Source organism: Gobio gobio, assembly GCF_949357685.1.
Source record: "Gobio gobio genome assembly, chromosome: 11".
NCBI classification, from domain to species: Eukaryota; Metazoa; Chordata; class Actinopteri; order Cypriniformes; family Gobionidae; genus Gobio; species Gobio gobio.
The window spans coordinates 3289208-3308336 of NC_137104.1; the positions used below are offsets into that span (position 1 = coordinate 3289208).

The following is a 19129-nucleotide window of genomic DNA, read 5'->3' on the forward strand; positions in this document are numbered from 1 at the left end:
TGTGTGTGTGCATCTGTGTGTGTGAGCGTGCATACGTGCAAGTGTGTGTGTGTGTGTGTGTGTGTGTGTGTGTGCGTGCGTGCGTGCGTGTGTGTGTGTGTGTACCCGTGCAAGTGTGTGTGTGTTAGAGTGTGTGTGCTTAATGTGTAAACATTTTAAGGAACACTGAATATAAATGCAATTCATGTCCAGTAAAGTTTAAAGCACTTCATTAATGTCATTATTCATTTATTTTCCGTGTCCTAATCTAAAGTGAGATCTGTTAATAAATGAACAAAGCATCATCGAACTCTACACATGAGCCAATTAAACAATAATAATGTGTTCAGTGACAATAAATGAAGAACTCAATGATTGTATTCAGTCTATTAATGTATTAACGACCGTTTATAAACTATAAATACATTATCTTAAAGTGTTACCAAACGTGTTCTTCCTCATGCTGGCGTTCTTCATTCCACTGTGCTGCTTTTATTCATGTCATATGTAAACTTCACTGACGTTATGCCACCTCAGCGTTCAGTGCATGATCATCATTCATATTCCATACGCGCTTCATCTCTCGTTGCCCATTAGTGCTTTCAGTTACAATTTACAGGAAGGGTCCATTTGTTGACGTGGACTAGCAATGAAAAAAGCATCTGTTAACTCTCTCTAATTCACCTGCAATAACAGGAAATATCATCAACAGTTGTATTTTTATTAACTAACATTAACAAAGATGACTTTAACGAAGTGTGTGTTAGTTAAAGCGTTAACTAATGGGCTCTTGTTGTAAAGCGTTTCCACACTTTTCATTCTACAAATGTACAAACGTTTAGTTTTGGTCATTATTTTGTAAATGTTCTTTGTGAGTTGGCAGGATTGTTATTTGTAGTCTTTCATCAACAGCTCTGATGATACACTCTTGTGTGTGTGTGTGTGTGTGTGTGTGTGTGTGTGTGTGTGTGTGTGTGTGTGTGTGTGTGTGTGTGTGTGTGTGTGTGTGTGTGTGTGTGTGTGTGTGTGTGTGTGTGTGTGTGTGTGTGTGTGTGTGTGTGTGTGTGTGTGTGTGTGTGTGTGTGTGTGTGTGTGTGTGTGTGTGTGTGTGTGTGTGTGTACGTTTACTACTGTCTAATAACAGCAGCATGGAGGATTTTATGGAAGCAGGTACTTTATTGTAAATCCATAAACTGGCTGTAAATCTGCAGCGTGGCATGTTTATTATCGCACTCCAAATACTGTGTTGGAAATTGCTTTTCAGAAGAAAGCGCTGCTTTACGTTTTTCATCAATATGCTCTGAATGAACAAAGATGTAGCTAAAGTATCAATAACGGTATGGACTTTTTTACAATCTCATTTAAATTTCATTTGCCATGTTATTTAAACACTTCGTCCTTTGTAACATGTTCATGATGTTAGTTCAAATAATAAAAGAAACTGATGCCTCAAGCTTAACTCAACGAGACATTTTGAGTCATTTATTACCGCACTGCAAAAATGACTGTTGTAACAATTATGTATTCATGAGATGATACAACACATTATATGGCATTATGCATGCATTATAATGCATTAAGAATACCCTTATGATGCATTATAAATGTAGGCTTCATCTGGTGTTATAATGCATTGTACTCTTAAACATTATAACCGCAAATAGGTAAATATTATAATGTATTGTAACTGTTGTTATGATTATATCTCACAACATATTAAAGTCATTATGCATGTATTAGAATGCATTAAGAATAGCCTTATGATGCATTATAAATACAGGCTTCATAGAAAGTTATTTTTACTCAGTATTTGTCTTCCTTTTCATTAAAGATAGCTAATTAAAAAAATCATGAATGCATTTACATGAGATATTAAGTCTTAAGATATTAAGTGTTGTTTTCAGTTTGTGCTTGATAGTACATAATAAAAGCGCTATTTAAATGCTTCATTCATGAAAACCATAACAAATATAGCTGCAAGCAGCAATTACGGGCCAAGCACAAAGAAGCAAGAAAGAAGTAAAATCCTCAGTAAAATATAGAATTTTATTTCATATGCTTTATTATAATTAGTGGCAATTCAATATTTTGTTTAGTTATAGCGCCACCAACCGGCGCAATCCCACCACTTTTTGTATGTGCCCATAAATAATTGTGTCAAATTTGGTGAAAATATCTCATTTCATTTAGGAATTATAGACATGTATATGTTTGAGCATATCAAAATGACCCACACCCAATTTTTTTGCCACTTACTATCAAAATTTTGACATTTGGCCATAGGCTTTTAGTCAACCTGCTATGATTTTGATTTTCCTACAGTGGTTTCGTCTCGGTTCCGAAGATATTCACGAAAGTTGTTTAAATGCTAAATCACAACTTTGCGTGAACCGCAAGACGAAACCTATCATGTTTGGTATCGTTGAATATTATAAGCATGTGAATATTTGAGTTTAACACTAGGTGGCGCTGGCTCGAAACTTCTCAGGCTCCTTCAGGGCATCGCGTCGATGACCCTTACAGAGTGTCATAATGATATGCTAATGCAGGGGTCTCAAACGCTGGAGGTAGACTCTGGGTCAGGCTGGGCCGTTGTCACTACTAGAGCTCCTGATTGGTTAATGTGGCGCGAATATCCGGCAAAGTTCAGATTTTTCAACTCGGGCGATTTGCGCCATTCGCGCGAATCACGCGTCAAACGCTCAATTTGCGCTGCCTCATTCACGCGAATCGCACCGCAGAATGTCTATTCGCGTCTTTGCATCGACTTAAAATGTAAATCACTTGCGCAAATCGCGTCATTCGTGTTCGGTGTGAACGCACCATTACAGTTCAAAAGGTATTAGTGTAAACATGAGTGAAACTTTGGAAAAGTGGTGGCGCTAGTGAGTTTGATCTAGAGACCCCAAATTTCCTGGAGTTAATGTTGGGACTGTCTTCAATCAGTGAACCAAATTTTATAACATTCCCGTAAGCGGTTCTATGGGCTGCCATAGACTTCCAGAGTGGAAGAAGAAGAAGAAACGGAAGAATAATGAAAACGCCAATGGACACAATAGGTGCAATTCTGATGGGATTTTCTGACCCCACTGACAGATATTTATTCTTCACTGAAAAAAATGTTGGGTTGTTTCAACACAAATGTGGGTCAAATATGGACAAACCCAACCATTGGGTTAAAAATGTAACCCAACGATTGGGTTTGTCCATATTTCACCCGAAATTGGGTTGAAACAACCCAACATTTTTTAGAGTGTTGTTTGAAAGAATGAAGCATTAAATAAAAAGCGCTTTTATTATGTACACTGTAAAAAAAAAAAAAATCAGGTCTCCAATTGAACATTTTCTAGTGACCGATCACATCTAAATTTTTTAGTTGGCCAAATTGAATTTCTTTAATTTTAATAGAATTAAATTGCATCAATTCACAGAAATTCAATAGACCCTTTTCACATTTACGGGTTTCTCAGAGCGGAAGTCGTCATAGTTGGGTTAAATATAATAGCTGTAAATGAGAGATTACATTAAATATTTTTGGGGAAAAAATAGAGTGAGATTGATAACGGCAGTCAAAAGAGAGAAATATGTTCATTTCTACCATCACTCCCGTAGACGTTTTTACTAAACACAGCAGCGGTAACTTTTTTTTTTGTAATTTGATGCAAAAATATAAAAATACAAAGTATTTGTGTTATAAATTTTTTTTTTTTTTTTATGAAAATACAAAAAACCTTGCAGGATTTACGATATTGATGACCGTTAAAACGAGTCATCACAGTCTGTGAAAAGCGTCTATTTGGCCAACTGAAAAATTTAGATGTGATCGGTCACTAGAAAATTTTCAATTGGAGACCTGAATCTTTTTTTACAGTGTACTATTAAGCACAAACTCACTTGATTTTGATGATTTTTATTGTTGTAAATACAAGACTTAATGTCCTCTTGCTTCTCCAGGAGATGTATCCTGATTTAAGGATGGTTTAGATCAGGGGTTCAAACTTTATGATGCCAAGGACCCCCAAATATGATGAACCTTTATGAGGGACCCCCTTCCTAAAATCCATCTATTTTTATGTACGAAAAAACATTTAAACTGTTAGATAAATAGTAAGTGTGACACTATAAATACAACATATTGTTTCCCAACTTAAATTGGCTATTAATGTTGGATGTATAAACTCGAAGAACATTTTCAATTAAAAAGTATTTGTATAAGCAACTTTCACAATAAATGTATGCAAGCAGCTTATGTACTGTGTTAAGAAAATTGCCTTATAACCCCAGTGACCGAGATAAAGCGGACTATAGTGAGGAAAAACTCACTAAAGATACAAAGCAAACATATATAATTCTGGAATGTATATGGCAAGAAAGGAGAGAAACATTTAGAAATGAAACTGTTAGAATATTCGTTAGACTTTATTCATTTTTGCTTTATCTTTTTATTCTCTGAAATTTTCTGGGGACCTCTTAGAACCTTCTGGAGGACCCCAGTTTGAAAACCCCTGGTTTAGATGGGTTAGTACTGGAAAACGAGACAAAAGAACTTGTGGTTCTGGAATCCGGTCTTTCTTTTGCTTTCACGCCACTATTTCGGCATGTTCTATTTGAGTCACGTCTCTCCATAGACACAATATTTACACACGGCAGAAGAAACGAATATAAAGGCGTGCAGTTTTTGAGGAGAATGGGCCCTGAGCGAGCGAGCACCTTTGTGTCCGGTGCGAGCGGGACTGTTGGTTCTCCGGCATTCGGCCGTGACAGATTGCTGAGGTGTCAAACGATGCTGCCAAATCCCCCCATAGCTGACATTCCTGCACCCTAATCGAAGGGTTAAGCAAACGACGGACGCTTGTAAACCTCCACGTGTCCTTCAACACCTGAGCTGACCCACTACAGCCCCGGAATGCATCAGACGGGCACAATGGAGAGTCCAGAGACAGTCAAGATGTGCCACGATTCAAGCCAACATCAAATAACAGAAGAAGCGAGTTCTGATCGCTTTGCACTTCTGAGATATAGTTTAACATGTGTATTGATGACACATTGATATCGTCCAGAGCGAGTTTAGTCTCTAGGTGAAGGCCGACTCAGACGCCGCCGCGCTCCACTGGCCTTTCTGAAGACGGATCATTTCCTGTTTGCACAAGCCCGAATGGGTGGGGGGGGATTGGGCCTGACGCCAGATCAGACAAGAGAAGAGACCGTACCTGTGGAGTGAATGAGCGCTGACACACCGCAACATGATTAATAACAAACTCTCTAAAAGCATGTTTCCGCATAGTTCCAGAAATATACCAGATATCTATAACCTTGTAATGAATTATGGGCCGCGGTTCAGCAATCTTTTCCCGTAAGCTAGATAGAAGAAAGCAAATCTTCTGGAATTTCTGGCTCTTGGACTGATTCTGAGGGAGATGCTTGTGGATTGCACAGTCTGGGGCTATATTAAAGGGTTAGTTCACCCAAAAATGAAATTTCTGTCATTAATTACTTACCCTCATGTCCCGTCAGACCTCCGTTCATCTTCGGAACACAAATGAAGATATTTTAGTGTAAATCTGATGGCTCTGAAAGGCCTCCATTGGCACAATGCACTTTACACTCTCAAGACCCTTAAAAGGTACTAAAGACGTTGTTACAAAGTCCATCTCACTACAGTGGTTCTACAATAACTTTATGAATCGGCGACAATAGTTTAGTGCCAATTGGGCATGGTTTAAATGCCACGGCCTACCTGAGCATTGTTTCTGCCCATGTCCATCCCTTTATGAGCACCATGTCCCCATCCTCTGATGGCTACTTCCAGCAGGATAATGCACCGTCACAAAGCTCAAATCATTTCAAATTGGTTTCTTGAACATGACAATGAGTCCACTGGACTAAAATGGCCCCCACAGTCACCAGATCTCAACCCAATAGAGCATCTTTGGGATGTGGTGGAACGGGAGCTTCGTGCCCTGGATGTGCATCCCACAAATCTCCATCAACTGCAAGATGCTCTCCTATCAATATGGGCCAACATTTCTAAAGAATGCTTTCAGCACCTTGTGGAATCAATGCCACGTAGAATTAAGGCAGTTCTGAAGGCGAAAGGGGCTCAAACACAGTATTAGTGTGTGTTCCTAATAATCCTTTAGGTGAGTGTATATAAACATTCTTAAATCAAAATGCATTTACAAACAACATGAGATAAGATAATAATTCTTGTTTTCTGTGCTTAAAACAAGAACAAATATCAGTAAGTGGAGTCAGAAATAACAAAAAACTTGATTATTTACTCCACTGACAGATTTCTTATTGTTTTAAGCACAAACTCACTTTGTTTTGATGCATTTTTCATAAAACAGGAATTCATATCTTCAGTCAACTTTGCTTCTCAACTAAATGTATCTTGATTTAAGAATTTGTGATAATTGTCCTGAAAAAAACAACACAAAAATACTGAGGAAGAAACATTTTTAGTTTTTTTTCGCCGTGCATCAAAAGTAGCCCATTTTGTATTTTCTATCTAGTCGTGTGGGTTTCTTAGTTCAGGTCTGTCATTGGTTCATTGTCTTGATTGTTCACAGGTGTGTCTTGTTAGTCATTAGTATCTGTGTATTTAAGCCCTCATGTTTGCCATGTGTCTTTGTTTAGTATTGTCCGTGTAACCACTGTGGTGAGTTTGTCCAATGTCCCATGTCCAATGTCAATGTCCATTTTGCATTTTGATTTATGCTAGGATTTATGTTAACTAAACTGCTCTCGGGTTCATCTATGCTTGCCTCCAGTGGATAGTCGTTACAATCAGTAGAAAAAATGGAAATAACCATTAAACATGAATGTGTTATGAAATAAATGAAGGCATTTCTCCTTATATAGAACCTTTTTGGCACAAACTCTTAAAAATTAAGATTCCAAAAAGGTTTTTTCACAACAATGCCATAGAAGAACCTTTTTTGGTTCCCCAAAGAACCTTCCAGTGAACCTTATAAAGAACTTTTTGTGGAATGGGAAGGCTCCATCAATGTAAAGTTCTATATAAGACCGCACTGAACCTGTTATAAGAGTGAGGTTTGACATCAAACATGACCGGTCTCAACATGGTCAGCTGGAATTACATTATGCCAAATTTCTCTTTTTGTTTTCCATAGAAGAAAGAAAACAATACAGGATTTGGACAACGCGAGGGTGAGTAAATGATGACAGAATTTTCATTTTTTGGGGTGAAGTAGTGCCTGAGAAACGCATAACCTCATTGCGACACCATTGAGTAAACGGCTGATTTTAAAAATGCATCAAAAGGTCAGCGCTTGTTGATCAGGGTCATCAATGTTTTAAAAAGCAATAGTGGTTACTGGCACATCCTCTGCTTTGGAGAAACAGATACTCAGTCTATCGACAGATCGCCTGCCCTGGAGATTTCCCCGCTCGGCATTGATTTTGAGTCTGAAAGTGTAAACACACAGTTAGTGGTTTGGGACTTCTTTCACTTTAGACGTCCAGAAGGTGTTCATGCTGATGGATGGATGCAGAGCGTAAGGGGGAAAGTTGATTTGGTGGCTGATGGGAGAGAGGCAGTGGGCTGAGGTAATGGGATGGAGCCTGTTCATCAGACTCCCTGTCGTCCTGTAAGCCACAGCTGAATCAGACCCGAGGGATCGACTGAGAAAAGCTCTGTTTGTTTGTTTGCTCAGTGGCATTAGCCTTTATTTCACCAGCTGCTATCCTAATGCTTTTGGAGCACAGCGACACAGAGCCTTAGAGAATCAGGCCCTTGATAAAGGTTTGCTTTCACTGACTTTATTATTACGGGATTGAAGCAATGTTTTATATTCCAGTCACGTCGAGGAAAGGCTGAGAGGCCATAAATGGGTGCTGGAACAGTGTTATTGTAGTATCATTGAGCTAAAATTGGATTTTCTGCTTGATTTACTTAAAAATGATTACTTAAATATATTACTTAATATATTTAGTAGATCTAACTGGACTAGTCTTTGTGCAAACCACTTTGAAAATATTCTTCTGTCTTAATTTTAGCATTTCTATAGTCATTTTTTGTGTTGAAGTTTCCTTTGTGATACTTTTTACTCAATATAACACTGAATTAAATCACGCTTTTAAAGTGAATGCTTACTTACTTACAATAGATAATGTATGTGACACCATATTATTTACATAATAGTAGTAATGTGGCATCTGAACACACAGACCTCAATACTTGGTACACAATACACAGTGACGGTGACATTCGATGGATCGTTTTTGAGTATGAATGGGTCATTTTGAGCAGAAAATGAACTCCGAATGTCACAAAATCACAAGTTATTAAACCTAACAACAAAACAATAATAAAACAGTGTAAATACAGCTGGAAAACAGTGAAAACTCAACCTCATTAATTAGGAATTATTCCCCAGAACACCAGTATCAGAATAGTTGAGTAGGTTTTACTTAATTTTATAACACTGTAATGTTGTAGAAATTACATTTGTTTTTTTTGTAGTATTTACAACATAATAATTTTTATGAATTTGATTGATATTTTCCGTATTATTCCTTTTTGTTCCTTTTTTTATGCACTTTTACAACGTCATCCTTTACTGTGAAATGATGAGTGAAGGCAAAACATGTTCTTTTATGCCCCTCTTTAGTCTCTGATGTCCCCAGAGTGTGTGTATGTGAAGTTTTAGCTCAAAATAACCCACAGATAATTTTTATTGCATGTTAAAATTGTCACTTTTTGAGGGTGAGCAAAAACACAGTTTTTGTCTGTGTCCCTTTTAATGCTAATGAGCTGCCCCATTTCAGGAAGAGGGCGGAGCTTCAAGAGCTCATGTTAGCAGCTTTGATTACCTCACACACACGCACACACTGAAAATGACAGAAACTGTTCAGCCTTTTATGATCAAACCGTAGTCGGACAATAATGGAGAGACTCTAGAAGAAGAGACAACATGTAGAACGAGACAGAACGTTTCTGAAGGGATAGTTGATGAGTTTGAGTTAACCATCTTCAGTCATCGATTAGCATATTCTGTCATGATAATCTATAAAACGCTGGTGTGGGGTAAGATGAGCCAGATGATATCTGCTGATGAAGAGAGAACAGGGATAGTTTAGTGTAATTACGGTTATAACTGATGATGTTATCTCGCTTTATGACATGCTATTGCGTTTGTGTTTGTACTGTATCAATAAATGTGAAAGACGACTCGACTACAGCAACTCTTCCTCTTCTCCACATGTTCCCGGGGGCGGGGCTTATGTAAATGTTAGGGTTATGATGTCACTAACTTGTTGTAGTCCCTATCAGCCGTTTGTTGTAGTCCTTAAAAAGAGATTTCGTAACTGTGCAGATGGTGTTTATGCTCAAACAGCGACGCTACACACTCATTAAAGTTAAACAAGTCAGATCATAATCAAGGACCTCTTTAAGAAAAGGTTCATAAAGACAGTCATGATGAGTGTTTGTTTAAGAATACTTTTGTATCCATTGTGTCCCAAAGCACAACAGTTACAGCCCAGCGAAGATTAAGGACAATTAATCACGTGACACACACAAAGAAGGCGAGACCTTTTAATTATACCTCGCCGCAGAGGAGAGGAAGCGTGTTTACACGGTACGGCCTTGTCCTCCCCCTCAGATATCCAGCTGAACTCTCCGATTTTATCCTGTTTTAATACCGTTATATGGTGTTGTGCTTCTCAGGGAAAGTTATAATGGATGTACTGAGTCTACCCTCGGGAGATTTAGTGTCTGACACACAGTTCTGTAGCATGAGGTCATGGCTTGCTGAGTTTGCTTAACTCTTCTCCATAGGGATGCTGACTCAGGAGCAAACTCATAAAGATATGTTCTGAGGACTGACAGATTCCTGCATTTATATACGCATTTACATGAAATAGTACATTAGTAGTTGCCTTTGCAGGGGGCTTGGGGCAAACATACCACCAAAAATAATAAAAATGCTTCCAAAAACGTAGATGCAAAAAATAAGTTCATGTTTTTAATATTTATAAGCAATATCAGACGAGCAAAAGTGCTGTTTTTCAGAATATCAGCACATTTGCAAATGTGATTTTATACAACAATTCAATGAAAAATACGTTAGGCTATTAGGTGATTAATATTTTAATCACGGTGACATTCAATGGATCGTTTTTGAGGATGAATGGGTCATTTTGAGCAAAAAAAGGAACTCCGAATGTCACAAAATGACAAGTTATTAAACCTAACAACAAAAACAACAATAAAACAGTGTAAATACAGCTGGAAAACCAGTATCAGAATAGTTTTGCTATAGTTTAGTTTTTTTTCTGTAGTATTTACCACAGAATATTTTTTATCAGTGTATTATAGCTTAATATTTTGAATTTGATTGATATTTTCCGTATTCCTTTTTGTATGCACTTTTACAACATCATCCTTTACTGTGAAATGATGAGTGAAGGCAAAACATGTCTTTTTATGCCCCTTTACAATGAATGAAACAATTCAATGAAAAATACGTTAGGCTATTAGGTGATTAATATTTTATCTGTCAGGGGTCGGATTCACGAAAATCTTCTTAAGAAAGAAGTTAAGAAAATTCTTAAGATTAATTCTAAGAAGTTTGTAAGAATGTTCCTTAGTGCAATTCTTGAAAAATTCTTCTCAAATATTTTCTTAAGAACATCTTAATTTTTTACTTAAGAAGAAAATAAATGGGGAAAAACGCCGGAGATAATTGTCAAAAAGGCGCTCTCTTTATACATAAACCACAGATTAATTCTTTAAACAAGTACATTCTCGCCTGAATAAGTCTTAAAAATACAATTTGCGACATTAACTTTTAAATTACGCTGGGTTTCTCGTCCGCTATTGACACTTGCTGGTTGGTGCGAGCTGGTTTTATTGTTTTATACTTGCCCTTTATACTTGCCCTTTATACTTTACACTTATGCCCTTTATACTTTATACATATACTTTATACTTATATATTTAGTTATAAAAATTATATTTAGCTAGCTACTTTTATGTTGTAATGCTTAGTATTTGAAACAACCCAATAAATTCGTTAAACATCTTACATTTGGGTCTTTAAAGCTACACTGTGTGATATTTTCCCCCATCTAGTGGTGAAAAGGTATATGACCATCCAGTGAATATTAGTTTCTGTTCCTCTCAATTCCGATTTCGTTTTAACTCCTACGGTGGCCGATTTAGTCCAAGATTAACATGGCTTCCAGTTCGACCTCGTCCACATTCGACACAGTGCCATCGAGTGTTAAAACAGGAAAGGCGAAGCTTGAATTTACGGGTATGTCCCTCTTTGGCTAATGTACTTTCAAGATGGAGGAGCAACATGGCGACCCGCATTCGAACCCCTCACCCGTATGTATTTTCAATGGCATATTATAAACTTACGAGAATACTTTATTACTTGAAAGAAGTAAATATACATTAATGAGCACATATATTTTTGAAAGAACTAAGTGTTTTTAGCTAAGAATAAACTAAAAAAGTTACACAGTGTAGCTTTAAGATAGGTTGGAGGTTATCCTAACTTTAAGAAGTTATTTATGATGATTTTTAAGAACATTCTTTTTCGTGAATATGAATACTTCTTAAATGTTATCTTAAGAACAATCATAAGAAAAAAGATAAGAATTTTTAAGAGAAGTTTTTGGGAATACAAAATATTCTTATATTTTTTCTTAAGTTAGAAAATAAGAAGAAATTGGCAGTTAAGAATAATTTTATTCTTAAGAATGTTTTGTGAATCCAGCCCCGGGTTTTTATTGTTAGTTTCAAATAGTTTCTTTGAGTTGGAACAAAACCTCGCCTCACTTTCCAAAACATCCGCTTTTCGAGATGCACGTGGAAATTTGTCTGATCCTTGACGTGATCGCGAACAGCAAATCCACAAAGTTGATTTTGAACTTATTTGATCTAATATTTGATTTATTTTTAAAATGTTGTAATTTAAGTAGCAAATGAGAATCGCTCAAATTCTTGAATATATTTTGAGACAAAGACTTATTTTGAGAGACTCAAGCTAATTAAAACAACAGTTTTTCAACTACCGAAGAATATATATGTGTATATAAAGAATATGTAAGAATATGGTATTTGGGGTACAATAATTAAAATGATAATAAACAGCTGCTGACTTTTGCATTTTTGACATGGTTTGATTCCGATTGTAAATTATATATAGTAATATATATTATGTGTTCATCCTAGAGATAATCACCATATTTATAATGAAACCCTCGTATTTAAAAATATGATATTAATCATATCATATAATAAAATATAGTTTATTGTTCCTACTGTAAACACACACACATATATATATATATATATATATATATATATATATATATATATATATATATATATATATATATATATATATATATATATATATATATATATATATATATATATATATATATATATATATATATATATATATATGCTTTCAGAATCGTAATTTTTTTTAAATAATTTTGTATTTTCAAATATATATTTTATATGAACATACTTCACAGTATATTTTTTTGCTAAAACAACCCAATTGCTGGGTTAAAACAACCCAAACAACCCAATCGCTGGGTTAAAACAACCCATTAGTCCATTTTCAATCCCCAACATGGGTTATTTTTAACCCAGCACTTTTTAGAGTGTACTGTAAATATATATATATAATTATCATGGGGTCTCCTTCAATGCTTTCAGAATCTTTACTTTTTAAAATATTTTTGCATCTTAAAATATATTTTTATATGAAGATACATATTTAGTAAATAAAAATGAATTCTTTAATTGATAAAAATAAGCAGAACATAGTAAAGACTTAAGTGATTGTTTTGAACCAGTTTTATCCTAGACATTATTAAAAACATATTATTTTAGCTAAAGTGTGTGTATCAATGCATGTCTGTGAGGTAAAATTAATTCATTTAAATGATTTTTAAATAAAATAAACCACTTTTATGATTTATTTTCACACAGTTGCTCCATCAATGTTCAATACAAACATGTCATTTTTTAATTTGTATTATGATTAAAAAAAATAACATAGGCCTAAAACAAATTTAATTTTGAAGTTTATGTAAATATATATTTTACTTAATTTTATATATTTATCTTTCTGAATGAGCCTGATACGTCACGCTCTGTCAGTCGCCGAACGTGGTTTCGCGATCCGCCTCATAACTCTTCCCTTTTTCACATACTTTTCCCTGAAAATGGATACATTACAGACGTGCCTAATAAATTCAAATTACCGCAGCCAGAGAGTTCGTCTTCATCCGTAATGAGCTCCGTCCTCTCACTCTTCCTGACAGTTAAATGAGCGGAGGTGAGGCGAGGGCTGGGATTTCCGGCCTGTTGGCAGTTTTGCCGCGACTCCAGATCACGTTCGAGGTGATTTACCATCCCTTCCGTTTATTTATGAGGCCGCTCCAGACGGCCAAACACAATCAATAACCTTCACAGCTGCAGAGCTTTATTGGATTAGAGACTCTGAATCTGATAATGTTGACTTTGGAGCGTCTAAAATATTTAAGGCAACACCTATGTAGTGTCATTTTTTATTTTATACTCATCTGCTTTCTCTCTCGTTTAATTACTATGCATAATGTCCATGCCTGTCCCAGTTTTGGGCACTGTTTTTCCTCTACTGTGCGGTCTTACAGGTATTTATATTCACGGTTGGCGGCGAAAGTTAGCCGGCTACTCCAAAAACAACACAATACAATATGATTCTCACAGTACAAATATTCTGTAATAAAACCCTAGAGTATAATTCTTCAAAATTGTTACTTTCGAGCTATTTTGATGGAAATATTTTGAAAAGCAAAAGTGTAAACCTCTTGTTTTCGTTTTATCAGCGTTTAAGACTTAATGGAGCTTTTAATCAGAGACAGATTACCACAACATAAATCCCATTTCCCTGCTCCGAATGATACACACATCACAAACCCCAGGGCTTCAGATTAGCTGTGATGGCCAAACCAAACAAGCTCAGGAACGCTTTTAGACTCGGAGGAATTGAAAGGCAAACAGAAAGGCGGAGAAACAGGAAGTGCGACACGCTCCAGCAGGTACAGGTGCTCTTTCTCTGACTCTGGACCCTATGGCCCGCCTTGACCAGGAGAGCTTTTCGGCCCAGATGGACGAAGGAACCACTGGACCAGACGCTTGGGGAGTCGATTAACACCTGGCTTTTTGGATGTGGTACCCATCTATACTAATGATGAACGTAATAAATCAGCTCGGTCGGAATGGAAACCATCTTGTGTAGGGCAAATATTTGTGTACTGAGTTAAGTGAGGTATTACGGAAGGAATGCCATGTGCATTGAGCTGTGTTTCAATCCACGTTTTCAATTGAAATGAAGAAAGAGCTCTTGACCGTCAGCTTTTGAGAACGTGTGGTGTGTGAGGAGGTCATTAAAGCGGCTTCAGTTGGAAACACAGAGGGAATTCGGGGCGTTGACATTTGACCTGTGTTGCAGATGAACCCCATATATCATTCGTTCTGGACGATCTGCCTTTATCTCAACATCTGCAGATGATTGTGCATTTTTGGTGTTTAAATATTCACAGACCGATTTATCACTAAGTTGCTAATTACATTTAAGCATCTGGGAGAAGCTTTTAGCTAAAATCGTTTATCAGTTCAGATTCCCTGAGTGGCGGCATGACCTACAAGAGCTAGAGCTTAATGCTGATATATATTGTGTTGGTCCCCGAAAACAGCCCTGTTGACTCCACCAGACCCCTGGAGGTGTGCTGTGGAATCTGGCACCAAGATGTTAGCAGCAGATCCTTTAAGTCCTGTTAGTTGCAAGGTGAGATGGATCGTACTTGTTTGTTCAACGCATCCCACAGATGCTCGACCGGGAACACCCCACAAGAGCTGCAGTTTTGGAGATGCTCTGACCCAGTCGTAGCCATCACAATTTGGTCAAACTCGCTCAAATCCTTACGCTTGCCCATTTTTCCTGCTTCTAACACATCAACTCTGAGGACAAAATGTTCACTTGCTGCCTAATATATCCCACCCACTAACAGGAGATATCAGTGTTACTCACTTCACTGGTCATAATGTTATGCATGATCGGTGTAGATGTCCAGATGGGCTTTTTTTTTTTAATGACCCCACAAGTTTGACGTTACCATCAAAATATGAGTAAAGTATTTTATATATATATATATATATATATATATATATATATATATATATATATATATATATATGATTTATTTGGCAAAAAAGGCAAAGTACAGCTACAGGTGTTATTTTATATGCAACAAAAAAATGCAGAAAAACAAAAAGCTGACAGAAAAAAAGCATACTTTGACTAATCGCCTCATAATCAGTTATTAATATTGTGCTGGTTCTCTCTTGTTTTTGCATATGTTCATATTTTCTTTGTATGACAGCCTGGATAAAAATTATATCGGCGTAATTTGGCATGTTTCACTGCGTTATTATCACAAATAAAACAAGAATAATTACGCAATATGCTTACACAATCTTTCAATAATATTTGAATAAAGGGTGGAAATGTCAATTTCCCTAGGCCAGACATCACTTTTTGGCCACTAGTGAATATAAAATACAAAAATTAAATATATATGTACTTTAATATTAAAATAAAAGTTTTATTGGATTACCTTTAACGAACGTAGTAGTCAGAGTAGAGCTCTTCTCAATCTCATGTTGTTATGAGGACCTCTGCTGGCAACTCAGAGCACACACACACACACACACACACACACACTAATCATTATTTTGAGTATGCGCTGTTTTTATTCGATCTGCAGGTATTGTATTTAATTAGTAAAGCTGATATTTATCCAAGGTTGTGTACTCATTTTCTACATGATCAAATGTCTTCTGCATTTTACGAAAGGGAAATATATTTACCAATATATTACTTGAAATATATTATAATATATTGTTAATATATTGATGGTACATATATACAATATATGTAATATATTGCAGTATATTGCAAAATATACAAATGATTGCCGCTTTCAATATCTTGCAATATATTGGAAAAGATAAATATTAAATCCCATATATGGGAATATATCGCCTTATGTATTACATGATATTTTCCAATATACTGCAATATATTTTTGTTTCGTAAGGTATTATCTATGCTAATGTTGCAGATTTATTTTTAATGCCAGCTCTGTTGGCTGTATGTCAGATGCACTTTCCTGTTAGAGGCTTGTCTTGACTGCTGAATTAATTCTGTGCATTATACTCTCTCTGATCTAGAATCTATATTTAACCGTCTAGAGTTTGCTCAAGTTGACTGGAGATCCTCCCCTAAAGCACACTGACACAGATCTGCACATGTGACTGACACACACCAGCTGCTTCCCTTTGCTTCTTGCAGATACTATTAATAATGCTATGCCATCTCAAATAAACAGATAAACACAGGTCGCATGTTAAACACCTTTACACTGAATTTAAATATGCATGAGCGCTATAGAAATGTGTGGTATAAGTAGAGAGAAGTGCAAGACTATCCGCTGTGTGCGCAAGCAGAAACACATATTTTCCTCTCCAAAGTCTACTTCTGTCTCGGATTGAGTGACTCCTTGACATCTGATCTTCCCTTCATTTATTTCTGCTCAATTATAATATTTATCTTGTTCTGCTTGAACCGTAGGGTGAAATGCTATCCTGTAAGTCTACATAACATTGCAGTATTTTAAAAGGCGCAATATGTAATTTTGCGCCACTAGAGGTCGCTTATTCAAAACATAGGTGTGTCTTGATGGCTTGATTTGACTAGCACTTCCGCTTCCACTCATGTGTGTGTATGTGTGTGTAACGCAGAGCTGTTTTATTATATTACACACATTTGAGTGTGTTAAAGTGGTGTTCTAATGCTTGGCTCGGCGGTGACTATGAGATTCACACTGCAGTGAGCGAGATTATATTAGGCATGGTAAAAAATGGTACTCGTGGTAAATCAAGAAAATCAGATTTAAACAACTGTGCATTCACACCAGACGCGTAGTTGGACGCTTGAACATTTTGAGTTTACTCGCGTCATTCGCACGTGAAATTCGCTTCACAACAGACGCAAATTCGCGTCATGGGAGGGGCTTCTGTCAGCGGCTCGTCTTGTTGAGAAATGGCTGACATGATTGTTTTAAAATACGGCGAATAAGCTCAATTTGCCGGCTTTAGCTATCTTGTAGTCTCAAAATGTATGTATAAAGCTCAAATTGGGTAAAGAGCACTTTTTACAACTTACCAGACTGTCCGACCTCCTCACTCACTTTCTTCCAAGCAAGATCCTTTTTATTCCTGTTTCCATAAAGTATGAAGATGTGTTCATTTTGACAGCATATTTTGATTAAGTTTTAGTCATATTTTAGTCACCTGAATTGTTTTTAGTTTTAGTCTCCTAAAATCTAATGAGTTTAGTTCAATTGTAATAAATCAAGCATTTAAGCATTACATAACCGACTGTCACTTGAACTGACATTTTGACATCATTTTGTTTTTGACATTAAAAATACACGAAAGAGCTCAATTCACTTTTTTGTTTGTTTTTTAAAAACATCTATATAGTTTTTATAACTTTGTATTTCTGTTTTAGTTAGTAGGCCATATCAGGTTAAGCTAAAGCTTCAAATAAGTTATTTATTTTTTAATTTCAGTTAACATTTATATAATTTCAAGAAATTACGTTTTTTTTATGGTTTTAGTGAACTATTATAACCCTGATACTTTAATGAATATGTGTCAAATACTGCTCTTTCCTCCTGACTATAAATTAAATGGGAATTAAATTAAATATAGTTTATTGTGTAAGCAAAAACGAATATGTTATATACTTTTAATTATAAACAAGCTCGAAACACACATTGACTCTTATTTTGAAATGTCTGCCCCTTACTATTGCAGTTGAAGAATGCTTCAAGTTCAGATGAGGGAGATAAAATATGCATTGTTTCAACCGTCTAAATCATATTACTATATAAACATGGTCAAGTAAACATTGTCATTGCTCATCAGCATTAGTTCATAAACAATTGTCTGGCATAAATGTGTGTTATTGATTGATTGAGCCGCTCTGGAGCTGGATTGGGGGTGTGTGAGCCGTGTTTTCCAGCGGTTAGATCAGCATCTGTGACACAGGACATCAGTTCTGACCCCATCTCTTCCCTAATCGTCTCTCCCTAACATTTTCGTCTCGTTTTTATTTGTTGACGAAAATGACAGTAAGTTTTCATCATAGATTTTGTCATCCAACACTAGTTTTTATTTAGTTATCGTCTCGTTTTCGTCAGTGAAAAAAGGTCGCTGTCAAAAATTATGACAAATTATTCGTCAATGAAATGAACACTGGTATGAAGATGTATCGTACAGCTCCGGGTATCCACATATGATTGTGTCCTCATTGTTATCACTACTAGAGCAAGCTCCTGTTTGGTTAGCATGGCACGAATATCCGCCAAAGTTCAGATTTTTCCAATTTTGACGAATCACGTGTCAAACGCCCGAGACGCTCAATTCGCACCATGTCATTCGCGCTGCCTCATTCAAGCAAATCGCGCCACAGAATGTCTATTTGCATCTTTGCATTGACTTAACATGTAAATCACTCACGCTTAGCGATTGACGCTTAATTCACGTCTGGTGTAAACGCACCATTAGGGCCCTATTTTAATGATCTGAGCTCATGGTCTGAAGCTTTAAAAGCCAGTTGCGTTCGCACCTAGCCTGACGTAGTCATACTCAATTCTAGTCAGAATTTGAGTCTGATCTGCTCCGTTGGGCTGTGATTATGGGGCGTGTTTCAACCAAACCAGGAAAGACCTCAATTGGATAGACCTACAACCAATCAGAGCAACGGAGCGACGCATAACGTTAGTTGTCAAATGTCAACAGAACTGTGTTGCCAAGTCTGCGGGTTGAAGCTCCCCCAATTATGTGATGTACAGACCCAGGAATGCGAATTTTAACAGGCAACCCTGCCAAAATAACACATATTTTACCCCCCAAATGCCATTTTTTTCCAGAGAACCCCCCCGGAAAGCTTTTGGGCTTATATTTGGCTAGTTTTGAGTAGCAATTGGGCGGGTTTTGTTGTAAAAACTTGGCAACCATCTGCCCACACGCTGGAATAAG

At 36.5% G+C, this 19129-nt stretch overlaps 1 protein-coding gene across 1 annotated transcript in view; it reads right to left on the reverse strand.

The window, feature by feature from the left end:
• The window catches only part of vps28 (VPS28 subunit of ESCRT-I), a 968134-nt gene that overhangs the window by 41302 nt on the left and 907703 nt on the right, over nt 1-19129 (reverse strand). The window lies entirely within an intron of this gene.